Source organism: Schistocerca cancellata, chromosome 1 (genome assembly GCF_023864275.1).
Source record: "Schistocerca cancellata isolate TAMUIC-IGC-003103 chromosome 1, iqSchCanc2.1, whole genome shotgun sequence".
NCBI lineage: Eukaryota > Metazoa > Arthropoda > Insecta > Orthoptera > Acrididae > Schistocerca > Schistocerca cancellata.
Window position 1 is genome coordinate 153,806,780 of NC_064626.1, and position 14,767 is coordinate 153,821,546.

General features: G+C 46.2%; 1 protein-coding gene and 1 pseudogene across 1 annotated transcript in view; one reads left to right on the top strand and one right to left on the bottom strand.

Annotated features, from left to right (window-relative positions):
• Positions 1–14,767, bottom strand: part of LOC126167332 (G protein-coupled receptor kinase 1) — a 1,141,113-nt gene that overhangs the window by 316,452 nt on the left and 809,894 nt on the right. The window lies entirely within an intron of this gene.
• On the top strand, positions 13,653–13,770 carry LOC126103449 (5S ribosomal RNA; annotated as a pseudogene).

Sequence of the window (14,767 nt, forward strand, 5' to 3'; positions counted from 1 at the left end):
TCGTTGACTTTAACTTTTTTGATGGTCTCGCACAAACTAAACGCCATACACAACTTGCTGTACACTTGGCGCCTTTCAGTCGACTATAAACCTCAATACGCTGCGACACAATCAGTAACTATAAGCTCCCCCTGATACTAAAAATTTCAGGATAGGAGGAGGCTAATAAGTACCTTGGTACGAATGCGTACAAACCGCACTCTCCTTCCCACTTACATCGGGTAGGCAACAACCATAACAATTTCTGCGACTATCAGAAGAGAGAAGAAGCTGTTGTAAACTACTTGCTCTTTTCCTGGGTTTTTTCGAGGCACAAAAGAACCGTCAACTGTAAAATCTTGTGAAACTGAAAGGCCTTTTTTGCTTTATACGGGACCGTAACGCGTGTATATTAAATTTGGTATTCTATCTGTGGTTCAGGGATCACTCTAGTCTGCAGGCTATGCTTCCCATTCTATGCCAAGTTGTCTTTTTTTATATTTATTTCGTTTTCATCTTCGTCTTGATACGACAAGATTCCTTAATTACAAGTATTAACCTATGTGAAAATTGTAAAACAATTTTAAATCACTGTTGAAACTACACTGTTGGAAAAAGTGCAACACCCACCAGGACTGTGTTCAGTGGCACCACGATATGTGGATACAGAACGGTTGTGTGTTAGTGACTGTATTTGTTACGGTCATCGGCCATCAGATGCCACTCACAAGGCCTGTTTGTGCTCAGCCTGTTTTGACTCTGCGAGCAGTAACGGTGCCTAGTTTAAAGATGAATGTTTCAAACATTTATTCTAGGCTAGAAGCATGCCCCACCGACGACTATGTAGTCCTTAACAGCTTCACTCGTTTGAGCGGGCCCGATTTTAGGCCTGTTGGATGCTGGATGGACGTCTCGACGAATTGCTACACATTTTGGGCATAATTTATCGGTGGTGTGCTGCTGCTTTCAACACTGGTCTCTGGAACATTCCCACACATGTATAACATGCTCTGCACGTGGAACAGACGCGTGCCAAGAGCGACGCACTGTGCGAGCAGGTGCTGCCGACCAAACACCATCCAGGAACGAAAGCGGGGCACCTGCTGTGTCACCAAGGACCACTGGAATCCTTTTGCTTGCAGCAGGACTAAGAACACGTGCCCTGCTAGCCAGGTTGAATGCCGGACATTTGCCACGCCGAACATTTGCCACACTTGCCCCTTCGCCAGGTAGCGATCCCTCAGGTAAGGGACGCCCTTCCTCGTACTACTTCTGTCCGCTTTCAAACCGCCGTCTCCACATCTTACTCGATACAACCTGTACGTAAGGGACCTTCTTCTTCGACATCTTTCCGTAATCGAAATATTTATAACTTTTGGGAAACGAAAGCAATACCGACGATTATGTTAGTATGTAATTAGTTCTGCCAAGTATGAACACGGATCCCTAGATCCCTCTGTCTGTACTGTAGCTTCCTTTCATGCTTACTGATTGCGACAGGAACAGTCCATGGGCAGGGGAACAACAAGAAAGGAACGATGTAAAGAGAATGCGAATGTACGCTAATCATTTCCTTTTGATCACTGCATTTGTGCCTACTTCAATTACTACAACTGCATGCCCAAAAGACAATAAGGCAAGAAGAAATGGAAATGTGAATGTTTGAAAAGAAGAACGACGTACTCGATATTAATTTACTCTCTAAAATCTGATATCCCTTGCGGCGAAACATTAGTTAATAAAGTGTAGCGGGGCAATGTTCAAAACATGACTGAAAATACACTCCTGGAAATGGAAAAAAGAACACATTGACACCGGTGTGTCAGACCCACCATACTTGCTCCGGACACTGCGAGAGGGCTGTACAAGCAATGATCACACGCACGGCACAGCGGACACACCAGGAACCGCGGTGTTGGCCGTCGAATGGCGCTAGCCGCGCAGCATTTGTGCACCGCCGCCGTCAATGTCAGCCAGTTTGCCGTGGCATACGGAGCTCCATCGCAGTCTTTAACACTGGTAGCATGCCGCGACAGCGTGGACATGAACCGTATGTGCAGTTGACGGACTTTGAGCGAGGGCGTATAGTGGGCATGCGGGAGGCCGGGTGGACGTACCGCCGAATTGCTCAACACGTGGGGCGTGAGGTCTCCACAGTACATCGATGTTGTCGCCAGTGGTCGGCGGAAGGTGCACGTGCCCGTCGACCTGGGACCGGACCGCAGCGGCGCACGGATGCACGCCAAGACCGTAGGATCCTACGCAGTGCCGTAGGGGACCGCACCGCCACTTCCCAGCAAATTAGGGACACTGTTGCTCCTGGGGTATCGGCGAGGACCATTCGCAACCGTCTCCATGAAGCTGGGCTACGGTCCCGCACACTGTTAGGCCGTCTTCCGCTCACGCCACAACATCGTGCAGCCCGCCTCCAGTGGTGTCGCGACAGGCGTGAATGGAGGGACGAATGGAGACGTGTCGTCTTCGGCGTATGCGTGTTTGGCGCCGTGCAGGTGAGTGCCACAATCAGGACTGCATACGATCGAGGCACACAGGGCCAACACCCGACATCATGGTGTGGGGAGCGATCTCCTACACTGGCCGTATACCACTGGTGATCGTCGAGGGGACACTGAATAGTGCACGGTACATCCAAACCGTCATCGAACCCATCGTTCTACCATTCCTAGACCGGCAAGGGAACTTGCTGTTCCAACAGGACAATGCACGTCCGCATGTATCCCGTGCCACCCAACGTGCTCTAGAAGGTGTAAGTCAACTACCCTGGCCAGCAAGATCTCCGGATCTGTCCCCCATTGAGCATGTTTGGGACTAGATGAAGCGTCGTCTCACGCGGTCTGCACGTCCAGCACGAACGCTGGTCCAACTGAGGCGCCAGGTGGAAATGGCATGGCAAGCCGTTCCACAGGACTACATCCAGCATCTCTACGATCGTCTCCATGGGAGAATAGCAGCCTGCATTGCTGCGAAAGGTGGATATACACTGTACTAGTGCCGACATTGTGCATGCTCTGTTGCCTGTGTCTATGTGCCTGTGGTTCTGTCAGTGTGATCATGTATCTGACCCCAGGAATGTATCAATCAAGTTTCCCCTTCCAGGGACAATGAATTCACGGTGTTCTTATTTCAATTTCCAGGAGTGTACGTTCACTAAATAGAGGTAAGAACATCTACGATTGACATGTCATCTACAGTCGACGTACAATTTTAAAATGTTAGAAATAAGGAAATGAAGTAATACAGAATGGTATGCTTGTAACGTACGTTGTTGTTCTACATTGTTTAGTTCTGATATTTACAGGGTCAGAGAGAAAGCATCCTAGGATTTGGAGGGAAAAGCCGTAATTGTGATGACCTGCACTACAACAGAAATAAGAAGCACAACTTAAGGAAAAATAATGTAATGTGTGTTTCAGCTCACAAGCGACATTGAAGCAGATAGTTTCTGTGACTTAGTATGCGCAGAGGTTATATTCGACAACCGGAATAAATTAATAACTGGCTCCTTTTACCGACCCTCGGTCTCAATGAAACAGTTGCTGAACAGTTCAAAGAAGACTCGAGTCTCATCACAAATAGATACGCTATTCATACAATTATAGTTGGCAGTGACTTCAATCTACCTTCTGTATGTTGAAAAAAATACATTTTAAGACCCTATTGTGGATAGAAAACAACTTCCGTAATTGTTCTAGATGCTTTTTTAAAATTATTTTGAACAATTAGTTCACGAGGCCATTCAGATTGTAAATGGTTACAAAAACTGACTTGACCTCTTAGCCACAAATAATCCTGAGCATCTCGACGGATGCAGGGATTAGTGACACAGTCGTAGCGAGGCTCAACTCCGTGACAAAGGAATTCACCAAAACTAAACGCGAAATATATCTATTTAGAAAAGCAGCTAAAAATCCGGTTGACGTCTTTCTAAGAGACAGTCTCCAATCCTTCCAAGCTATGTAAATAAAGACCATATGTGGCTTCAGTTCAAAGAAATAGTATCAACGGCACTCGAGAGATTCATACCAAATATATTAATAAGAGACGGGACCGATCCCCCATGGTACACAAAACACTACAGAAAGCTGCTGCACGAGCACCGAAAAAGGCACGTATAATTTAGACGAACGCAAAATCTCCAAGATTGGCGAAGTTTTACTGAGGCTCGAAATTTGGTGCGGATTTCAATGCGAGATGCATTTAATAATTTCCGCAACGAAAGTCTCTCTAGAAATGTGGCAGAAAATCCAAAGAGATTCTGGTCCTATATTAAGTAAACCAGCGGAATGGCACCTTTACTGCGCGACAGCGATGGGGTGGAGGAGGAGGAGGGGGAGACAAGGGACCCAACCCTTCGGAGCAGGTAAAACCGTGGCAAATATCCGGCGTGGCAAATGTCCGCACACCAGCCAGGCTACCACTGACACTACGACACCGCCAAACATTGCTGCTCTGGGGCCGTGGAGAGCAGAACGGCTCTCTGTTGTCTTCAGCGTTGAGAGCAGGCCCTGACTGTATGCGAGTGATGAACGTATGCGTGTACGGCGCAGACCTGATGAGTTGCCTATTGCAGAGTGCATTCGCCCACGACAGACAGGTGCCGTCTCAGTCTTGACCGTGTGGGGGCCGCCAGCTAGAACTCTTGAGTCACATTTAGTGTTTGTGCAGGGTAAAGAAACCAGTGTCCGCTACGTTGCGCAGGCTGTTATCCCCGTGCTACTGCAATTTCTTCGACAGGAAGGTGATGTACTTCTTCCGCAGGACAACGCACGTCCACCATACGGCTGCTGTAGCGCAACGTGCGCTTCGTGGTTTACAACAATTGCCCTGGCCAGCAAGATCACCACATCTTTCACCAACTGAACATGTAAGGGACATGATGATGCGGGAGTTTAATCCCCAGAGCCTGCAAGAAGTATCGCCGAATTGGAGCAAAAGGCGCAACGTGCTTAGCGTGTCGCAGGATGCCGTTCGCTACCTTTTTGATCGTGTGCATGCGGGAATACGCCTGCATCGCCGCCAGAGAGGGGGTAGACTGTGTACTGATGCGACTGTCTGGGCACTCTTTACTGTGATTCAAAAATGGCTCTGAGCACTATGGGACTTAACATCTGTGGTTATCAGTCCCCTAGAACTTAGAACTACTTAAACCTAACTAACCTAAGGACATCACACACATCCATGCCCGAGGCAGGATTCGAACCTGCGACTTTACTGTGGCATGTGTTTTTCGTTTATACTCCTATAATGATGAACTACCAGTCGCCTCGCTTGTCAATAAAATGACCTAGTCTTTGAGGGTGTTGCATTTTTTCCCGACAGTGTATTTATAATATGATTTCTCTGTATATATGATTGTATACTTGTATCAAAGCTGTTGGCACAAATGTTCAATAAACCCAAGCAAAAAACGCCCGGCGAGGCAGTCGTTCCAGTGTTGGAAGAGTGTTGTTCCACCCAGCTGCACTTTAACAACGTATGGCAAACGTAGTCGAAATACGTCCGTTTGGCGTGTTACGCCTGACTTTACTAAATGGCCACACGGCAGAGCTATTTTGCATAATATAAGGCTCTGCTGCGAGGTTGGTGCTTGCTAAGGAAAAAGAAGCTGACTACGGACCTTCCGAGAATGGACCCAACCTTCAAATAAAACTGTGAACTTCTCCCACATCTCTTTGCAACATGGCGGTTCTGGTCGACTCCTAAATTATCTAATAGAGAAAAAGGATACAAAGGCGAAAGTAAACAGCTAACGCCTGGGTTGGAATTGCAAGCATGAAACCAGTGTCGGCACTTTCTTCTTTGTACGAAAGCGGTGAAGTAAATAAATAAACACGTGTTAGTATCGCTGTCCTGTTCCTTGACTTCCGGAATGCATTCGATCCAGTTACACTCCGTCGTTTAGTGAACAAAATACGAACGTACGGAATATGAGACCAGATTTGTAACGGGATTCGGGTATTCCTAGCAGACAGTACTCAACACTTTGTCTGAGGTAAAGTCTGCTTCGGAAGTAGAGACGAAGGCGAAACGTCCACAAGGCTGTCACACTAGACTCGCATTGCGTAAGAGGACGATACAAATACCCGGCCGGATATCCTTAATTTCGTTTTCCATTATTTCCCTAAATCTCTTATGTCAAATGCCGGGATGGTTCCTTTTAAACGACATGGCCGATTTCCTTCCCCAGCCCTTCGTAATCCAAGCTTGCGCTCCTTCTTTCCATGAGGTTGTGCGCAGAAGATGCTTTTGTCTATAGGTAGGCTGCGACGACAAAAGTTAGAATGCAATATGCAGGGAGATCTTCGGGGGATCGGCGATTGGTGCAGGGAGGGCAATCGACACTGAAGTAACTCTAATGCATTGCGAACACATAGACAGAAAGACCCTTTGTTGTTCGACTATACTAATGTAGATAAATCATTGAAAACATTAACAACCGCAAAATACCTAGGAGTAACCGTCCGGAGCGACCTAAAGTTGAAAGAGCAGATAAAACTAGCTGTACGAAAGCGGAAGTTAGGCTGATACGAAATGGAGAATCTTAAGGAAATGTAATTCATCGACGAAACAGGTGGCTTAAGAAACGTTCGTTCGCCCTATTCTTCAATATTATTTATCACTCTGCGACTCTTACCAAGCAGAATTAATAGGAGAGAAAGCAAATATCCTACGAAGAGCGGCTTCATTTGTCGGTGCTAGAGCATTACCGAAATCCACATCAATGGCAGACGCTACAAGAGGGGCGTTTGTGCAAAACAAGAGAAGCTTCCGGGACGGTACGTTTCAACGTACTACGTCCTCCATCATACAAGTCGCGATATGACTACGGTGATACAATCGCAGCAATTGGAGCTCACACGAAGGCTTCCTGAGAGCACTTCACTGGCGACTGGTGCCGGGCAGAGGAAGCGAGCAGCCATCCTTGACACGCTGCCGGCAGAAGTGAGACGGCGTAGCTTCGCAACTCTTACGCCTGACCTTAATGTGCGCCCATTTGGCATTCATCATGCCACGCCCCAGCCATCCGCGCGCACACATTCACTCCACGGCTGCCGCGATACGCTCTTCGTCAACGGCTAGCGTTTCAGTGTCGACACCTGACACAGGAATCGTTAAAGTGGACACTACATCGCAGCAGAGAGACAACGACAACCGACAGTCTCTCTTCGTGTTCTCTAACATCTTCAGCTTTTCCGCAGACGAGATCGATAACACACACGCCTGTACCGAAGGGCTCGACTCCAACGTAGCTTGTTCGGACTCAGGTGGTGGAAGAAACTTTGATCACCGTTATCTGGCAGACACATAGTGCTTCAAAATCTGGACATAATAGATTTTTGGGATGCCTGATTACGAATCTGACTTTGCAATTACAAAATTCAAAATAGCAGATCCAAAATTATAAATTTAGAAGAGTCGAGTAAAATTTAGGATATAAATTATTGTAAGTCGATGTTAACGACAGAAGGATATTGCCACATTGGAACTTTTTTCCGGTATTTCGCATTTTTCAATCGACATGGTTGTCACATTAGTCGCTTGCGTCGTTATCGCTATTGGAAGGGTTGCTATCGCATTGTCCACTGCGAGACTGTTCCAAAAGCAGCTCTTTTTACCTCAGATGGCATCTGTATGTTTATCCTCTTCAAGTGTCATTTTCTGGAATCTCGATATGAGTGGATTCGATGATGGCAGAAGCCAATGGAGTACGTCATGTGCCGGCCGCTGTGGCCGAGTGGTTCTAGGCGCTTCAGTACGGAAGCGCGCTGCTGCTACGGTCTCAGGTTCGAATCCTGCCTCGGGCAAGGATGTGTGTGATGTCCTTGCGTCAGTTAGGTTTAAGTAGTTCTAAGTTCTAGGGGACTGATGACCTCAGATGTTGTCCTTGCGTCAGTTAGGTTTAAGTAGTTCTAAGTTCTAGGGGACTGATGACCTCAGATGTTAAGTCCCACAGTGCTCAGAGCCATTTGAACCATTTGAGAACGTCATGTATCGTTTTCCGGGGCCTACGAGAAAGACAGGCTGCGGCGCGTACGTCACGAAGGTAGGGCTACGCTCGCTCGTTCGCTTAAGTCAGCAACTACATTTCTACACTTGTTAACTACACTACTGGCCATTAAAATTGCTACACCAAGAAGAAATGCAGATGATAAACGAGTATTCATTGGACAAATATATTATACTACAACTGACATGTGATTACATTTTCACGCAATTTGGGTGCATAGATCCTGAGAAATCAGTACCCAGAACAACAACATCTGGCCATAATAACGGCCTTGAAACGCCTGAGCATTGAGTCAAACAGAGCTAGGATGGCGTGTACAGGTACAGCTGCCCATGCAGCTTCAACACGGTACTACAGTTCATCAAGAGTAGTGACTGGCGTATTGTGGCGAGCCAGTTACTCAGCCACCATTGACCAGACGTTTTCAATTGGTGAGAGATCTGGAGAATGTGCTGGCCAGGGATGCAGTCGAACATTTTGTTATCCAGGAAGACCCGTACGGGACGTGCAACATGCGGTCGTGCATTATAGTACCGAAATGTAGGGTTTCGCAGTGATCGAATGAAGGGTAGAGCCACGGGTCATAACACATCTGAAATGTAACGTCCACTGTTCAAAGTGCCGTCAATGCGAACAAGAGGTGACCGAGACGTGTAACCAATGGCACCCCATACCATCACGCCGGTGATACGCCAGTATGGCGATGACGAATACACGCTTCCAATGTGCGTTCACCGCGATGTCGCCAAACGCGGATGCGACCATCATGACGCTGTGAACAGAACCTGGATTCATCCGAAAAAAAAAGACGTTTTGCCTTTCATGCACACAGGTCCGTCGTGGAGTACACCATCGCAGGCGCTCCTGTCTGTGATGCAGCGTCAAGGCTAACCGCAGCCATGGTCTCCGAGCTGTTAGTCCCTGCTGCTGCAGACGTCGTAGAACTGTTCGTGCAGATGGTTGTTGTTTTGCAAACGCCCTCATCTGTTGACTCAGGCATCGAGACGTGGCTGTACGATCCGTTACAGCCATTCGGATAAGATGCCTGTCATCTCGACTGCTAGTGATACTAGGCCGTTGGGATCGAGCACGGCATTCCGTATTACCCTCCTGAACTCGCCGATTCCATATTCTGCTAACAGTCATTGGATCTAGACCAACGCGAGCAGCAACGTCGCGATACGATAAACCGCAATCGCGATAGGCTACAATCTGACCTTTATCAAAGTCGGAAACGTGATGGTACGCACATCTCCTCCTTACACGAGGCATCACAACAACGTTTCACCAGGCAACGCCGGTCAACTGCTGTTTGTGTATGAGAAATCGGTTGGAACCTTTCCTCATATCACCAGGTTGTAAATGTCGCCACCGGCACCAACCTTGTGTGAATGCTCTGCGATGCTAATCATTTGCATATCACAGCATCTTTTTCCTGTCGGTTAATTTTCGCGTCTGTAGCACGTCGTCTTCGTGGTGTAGAAATTTTATTGGCCAGTAGTATAGTAACTAGATGTGTACGTACAAACGACAACTGCATCTTCTACCGGAATCCGCTATTAAGGAGAATTACTGTTATTAGTCCAACAATGATCGTAAATCCACGGGCTTACTTATATTTTGTTACAACTCTATTAGGGTACAGTAAAATTAAAATCATGCCAAAATGATTATCAGTTGCATAAGGCACCACTTCTTGTGTGAAATGAGAACTGTTAATCAAAAGACGCTAAATGCTCTAAACAAGCCGTTATACAATTTATATCGAGTATTGATGTTAAATTTTGTTGTAGTACTGTTAATTAATAAGACTTCATAATAGCAGATTCCAGTAGAGAATGCAATTCTCGTTAGTACGTACACGCCTAGCTGCGAGTTAACAGGCTTGCATTTTGTCTGCTGAGCTGAGCTAGCGAGCGAGCGAGTGAACGAATTCATGCCTATCTTCGTGACCTACGCACCGCGGCCTGTCTTTCTCGTGGGCCTCGTCGTTTTCTCAAGGGAACATTAGCCGGTAAAATATCGGTGACGCTGCGGGTCCTTATTTCGAGCGTCCAGTGCATTTTCAGACGTCCGACCAATCGGCAACGGAGTAGCTTCGATAATGGCATATCTATGCGTCAAAACTCTGTTGACTGATGGCGGCATCGGGCATTATTACAGAATAATGTGCAGTATTGGACAATAATTGTCTGCTGTGTAACAATGCCGCACGATAGAAAAATGTCCATCCACTAAAAACTTGAGTATGTGCACGCAAATACATTTTAAATCTTCAACTATACTATTAAGTTAATAGGAGTGTCATTTACAAAAATAGACCAGAGGAAATTTTGTAACCGTCGATTTAAGATAATACCGGTAGCAGTTTAGTTCTACGTCAACATACTTCGTTATAATGGTCAAAAACATCGTAAGCATATCTTCTAGAGTGCCCGTCTTATTTTATCCTGATAGCTCAGCAGGGTCGCTGTGATATACTAAACAGGCCACACAAATAATATCTGAAAAATAAGTCGATGTCCGATTCACTGTTTACCGGCAAGTGTCACGTCACGTATCATATTGAGTTGTGACGGGAATGCCACGGCAGCACTGGAAAAGCACTCACCAGTGCAATCTGCCCAAGGCTTCGCGAGACACAGGTCAAAAAAGCGCAGCATTTGCTGGCGAAACGTCAGGATAGTTGTGGAACTAATGTCGGCCGAAAGTACCGAGACAAAACCAACAAGCAACACACCACTTTTGTAAATGTCAATTTATGCTAAAGTTCAGGACAACAAGACATCTGAGAAGAGAAAGGAGAGATCGGAAAATGTTGCTTTTTTTTCTTCAAGACACCAAAAATATGGAAATGGTAGAATAAAGCATTATAAACTAGCCACAACAAATCACGAGAACTTTCTATTACAAACACGTTGTTAGATCAGTATTGGAGCAACATTTTAACTCTGATCGTGGATAAAATAGAACGTGCAGCTGCTCAGGACAAAGTGGCGGACTTGACCAGAGGGCCCCACAATCCTTCATACAGCTCCAAAGAAAGGCGTCCGCCGGTGTCAGCTCTCTTCTTCCTGGAGCCCACTAATTTCTAAGAACTACTGCACCTAGAGAAATACTTGTGCCCTTCCCACTCCAACTTTCTTAGCTCAAGTATTCTATTATTACGTAGTTCATCATTTCCTAAATTTGGTAAGAGTTAATTTTCCACAGCTTTGACTCCTTACGTCTGTTCAAATATTTGAATTACTACTATTCTTCTTCTTTTTCTTCTTCTTCGTCTCGGGCACTGACCAGTGGCTTCCAGGTTCCCTTCGCCTATCTGGATCTGCTGTCTCACGACTTATAAGTTACTTACTTTGCAACCGATTCTTATGCGCTGTTTACATTAAATCGTGTAAAATTTGCTCTGTGATTTATCGTATTTTAACTGTGCGCTACGATGATAGCAAACGCTATCATAGGGGGTCCACCTAACGATCCATGTTTTGCAATATAAAAACATAAATATGGAACCCTCTTAGTAACCTTATTGTAGGATGCTGCTGCTGCTGCTCCTCCTCCTCCTCCTCTAGAGGCAATAAAGAGATGGTTGGATACAACAATCGCTGAAAAACAGATCACAAGGCTCGAGTCTGTCATGCAAACATACATCTGACTAATTATTAGAAAATACGAGGCGCAGAACGGAGGCTTTTTGAGTGCGTATGTATCGGCGAGGGGGGGGGGGGGTAGCAGCCCCATGAATGGGCTATTGGCTTGACTGCTGTCAGAGGGCAGCCTTTCTTCGCCACGGCGCCTCTTGCCCCTGATACTCACGTGATAGCAGGCCGAACGGATCTGGGGCGGTCCTGGACGGAATGGAACGTTGGAACGGGACACCCCTGCCCCCCTCCCCACCCATCCGTGCTTCAACCCAGGACCGTTGTGTGTACGGCTCTTTCCACTAGACCACACGGCAAACACATATTGCAATTTAACATTGTAATAATAAGTAAATTGTTATACAAATCGATTTTCCCACTGTTAGAAACATAATTATTTTGTATGTTCGTTCCACTTAATGTTTATAACGTCCCATGTTGATCATTTACATATTTACAAACTGTTAACCTATATAATCATGACTGAAAAGAATCTGTGGCCACTGGAGATATTTACGCTTGTACAGGGTTATTACAAATGATTGAAGCGATTTCACAGCTCTACAATAACTTTATTATTTGAGATATTTTCACAATGCTTTGCACACACATACAAAAACTCAAAAAGCTTTTTTAGGCATTCACAAATGTTCGATATGTGCCCCTTTAGTGATTCGGCAGACATCAAGCCGATAATCAAGTTCCTCCCACACTCGGCGCAGCATGTCCCCATCAATGAGTTCGAAAGCATCGTTGATGCGAGCTCGCAGTTCTGGCACGTTTCTTGGTAGAGGTTTAAACACTGAATCTTTCACATAACCCCACAGAAAGAAATCGCATGGGGTTAAGTCGGGAGAGCGTGGAGGCCATGACATGAACTGCTGATCATGATCTCCACCACGACCGATCCATCGGTTTTCCAATCTCCTGTTAAAGAAATGCTGAACATCATGATGGAAGTGCGGTGGAGCACCATCCTGTTGAAAGATGAAGTCGGCGCTGTCTGTCTCCAGTTGTGGCATGAGCCAATTTTCCAGCATGTCCAGATACACGTGTCCTGTAACGTTTTTTTCGCAGAAGAAAAAGGGGCCGTAAACTTTAAACCGTGAGATTGCACAAAACACGTTAACTTTTGGTGAATTGCGAATTTGCTGCACGAATGCGTGAGGATTCTCTACCGCCCAGATTCGCACATTGTGTCTGTTCACTTCACCATTAAGAAAAAATGTTGCTTCATCACTGAAAACAAGTTTCGCACTGAACGCCGCCTCTTCCATGAGCTGTTGCAACCGCGCCGAAAATTCAAAGCGTTTGACTTTGTCATCGGGTGTCAGGGCTTGTAGCAATTGTAAACGGTAAGGCTTCTGCTTTAGCCTTTTCCGTAAGATTTTCCAAACCGTCGGCTGTGGTACGTTTAGCTTCCTGCTTGCTTTATTCGTCGACTTCCGCGGGCTACGCGTGAAACTTGCCCGCACGCGTTCAACCGATTCTTCGTTCACTGCAGGCCGACCCGTTGATTTCCCCTTACAGAGGCATCCAGAAGCTTCAAACTGCGCATACCATCGCCGAATGGAGTTAGCAGTTGGTGGATCTTTGTTGAACTTCGTCCTGAAGTGTCGTTGCACTGTTATGACTGACTGATGTGAGTGTATTTCAAGCACGACATACGCTTTCTCGGCTCCTGTCGCCATTTTGTCTCACTGCGCTCTCGAGCGCTCTGGCGGCAGAAACCTGAAGTGCGGCTTCAGCCGAACAAAACTTTATGAGTTTTTCTACGTACCTCTAGTGTGTCGTGACCATATGTCAATGAATGGAGCTACAGTGAATTTATGAAATCGCTTCAATCATTTGTAATAGCCCTGATACCTGTTGCTCTATGCTACCAAGATCTGCACAACGATTTTAGACTTGTTCCAAAATCATGTTTGCTTTGTTATATGTTCATTGTTCTTAGGAGATTACAGACTCTCTCATTGTCTCCTTCAGTGTTTACGAAGTGTGCCAGCGGCCTTGCCGCAGTGGTAACACCGGTTCCCGTCAGATCACCGAAGTTAAGCACTGTCGAGCTGGGATAGCACTTGGATGGGTGACCATCCGGTCTGCCGAGCGCTGTTGGCAAGCGGGGTGCACTCAGCCCTTGTGAGACATACAGCCGTGAGAGCGGTGTGCTGACCACACGCCCCTCCATATCCACGCCTGTGGGCTGAGGACCACCCTGCGGCCTGTCAGTATCGTGGAGCCTGCATGGCCTGTTCGGGAGGAGTTTATTTTAGTTAGCTAGTGTTTACAAAGGGTCATGGTGTACGTGATGTACAGGAAAGAAAAATGGGCCTGGAGTTGTTTAAACTTCTACATTTAAATTTTCGTTCATCGCAATCAAAAACCTCCAGAAAACTACGGGCCATGTACTGAAACAGAGATTTGTTTCTGTAATCTTGTACTAGACAGTGCCACAGGTTACAACGAAGGCGCACACAAAACACATAGGCTACATACCTTACCAAACCATATGTAGCCAACTGATGGATATTTAAAGCTCTGACGCGCCGTCGTGGAAATAAATTGCGACTGTTCACAGTAGACCTTTTGTTTCATTTGTTGCGAGAGAGACCAAAATTACGTCAATTGCTCACTGCTCTTGGCTGTTGTCCGACATATCTGTATGAGCTGGGGAAAGGCTCACATGGGCTTGTGAACGTGGCTCATTCGACAAGATATCAGACCATAAGGTACATTCCGGGAAAAGGCAGAAATTAGTAACAAGGTGTGTTTTTGAATGACAGCCTGGAGAGGCAATTTTCAGTGATTGGCGTGGCTTGTGACGTAGAAGACAGAAGAGAATTAAGTCAATGGGAGTATGCTTTGGCGCTGAAAACTGTTTACGTACAAATAAGAGTTGGGACGTGATCGTTGAAGTTCAGAATGCTTCAAGCGGGCAGTCGACGTCATCACGCACAAAACAAGTTGCGAAGTTCATTATATTCCAAGGAAGGCTGCAAGTTAAAAGTGATAAGGCATCTCAACGAATGAAGTACAGTAGTATCTCCGTGTAAATATGGCCATGCAAAAACCTGAAAAATCTGATTGCAGTGGGTGCTGGGGTTTCTCACTTTTG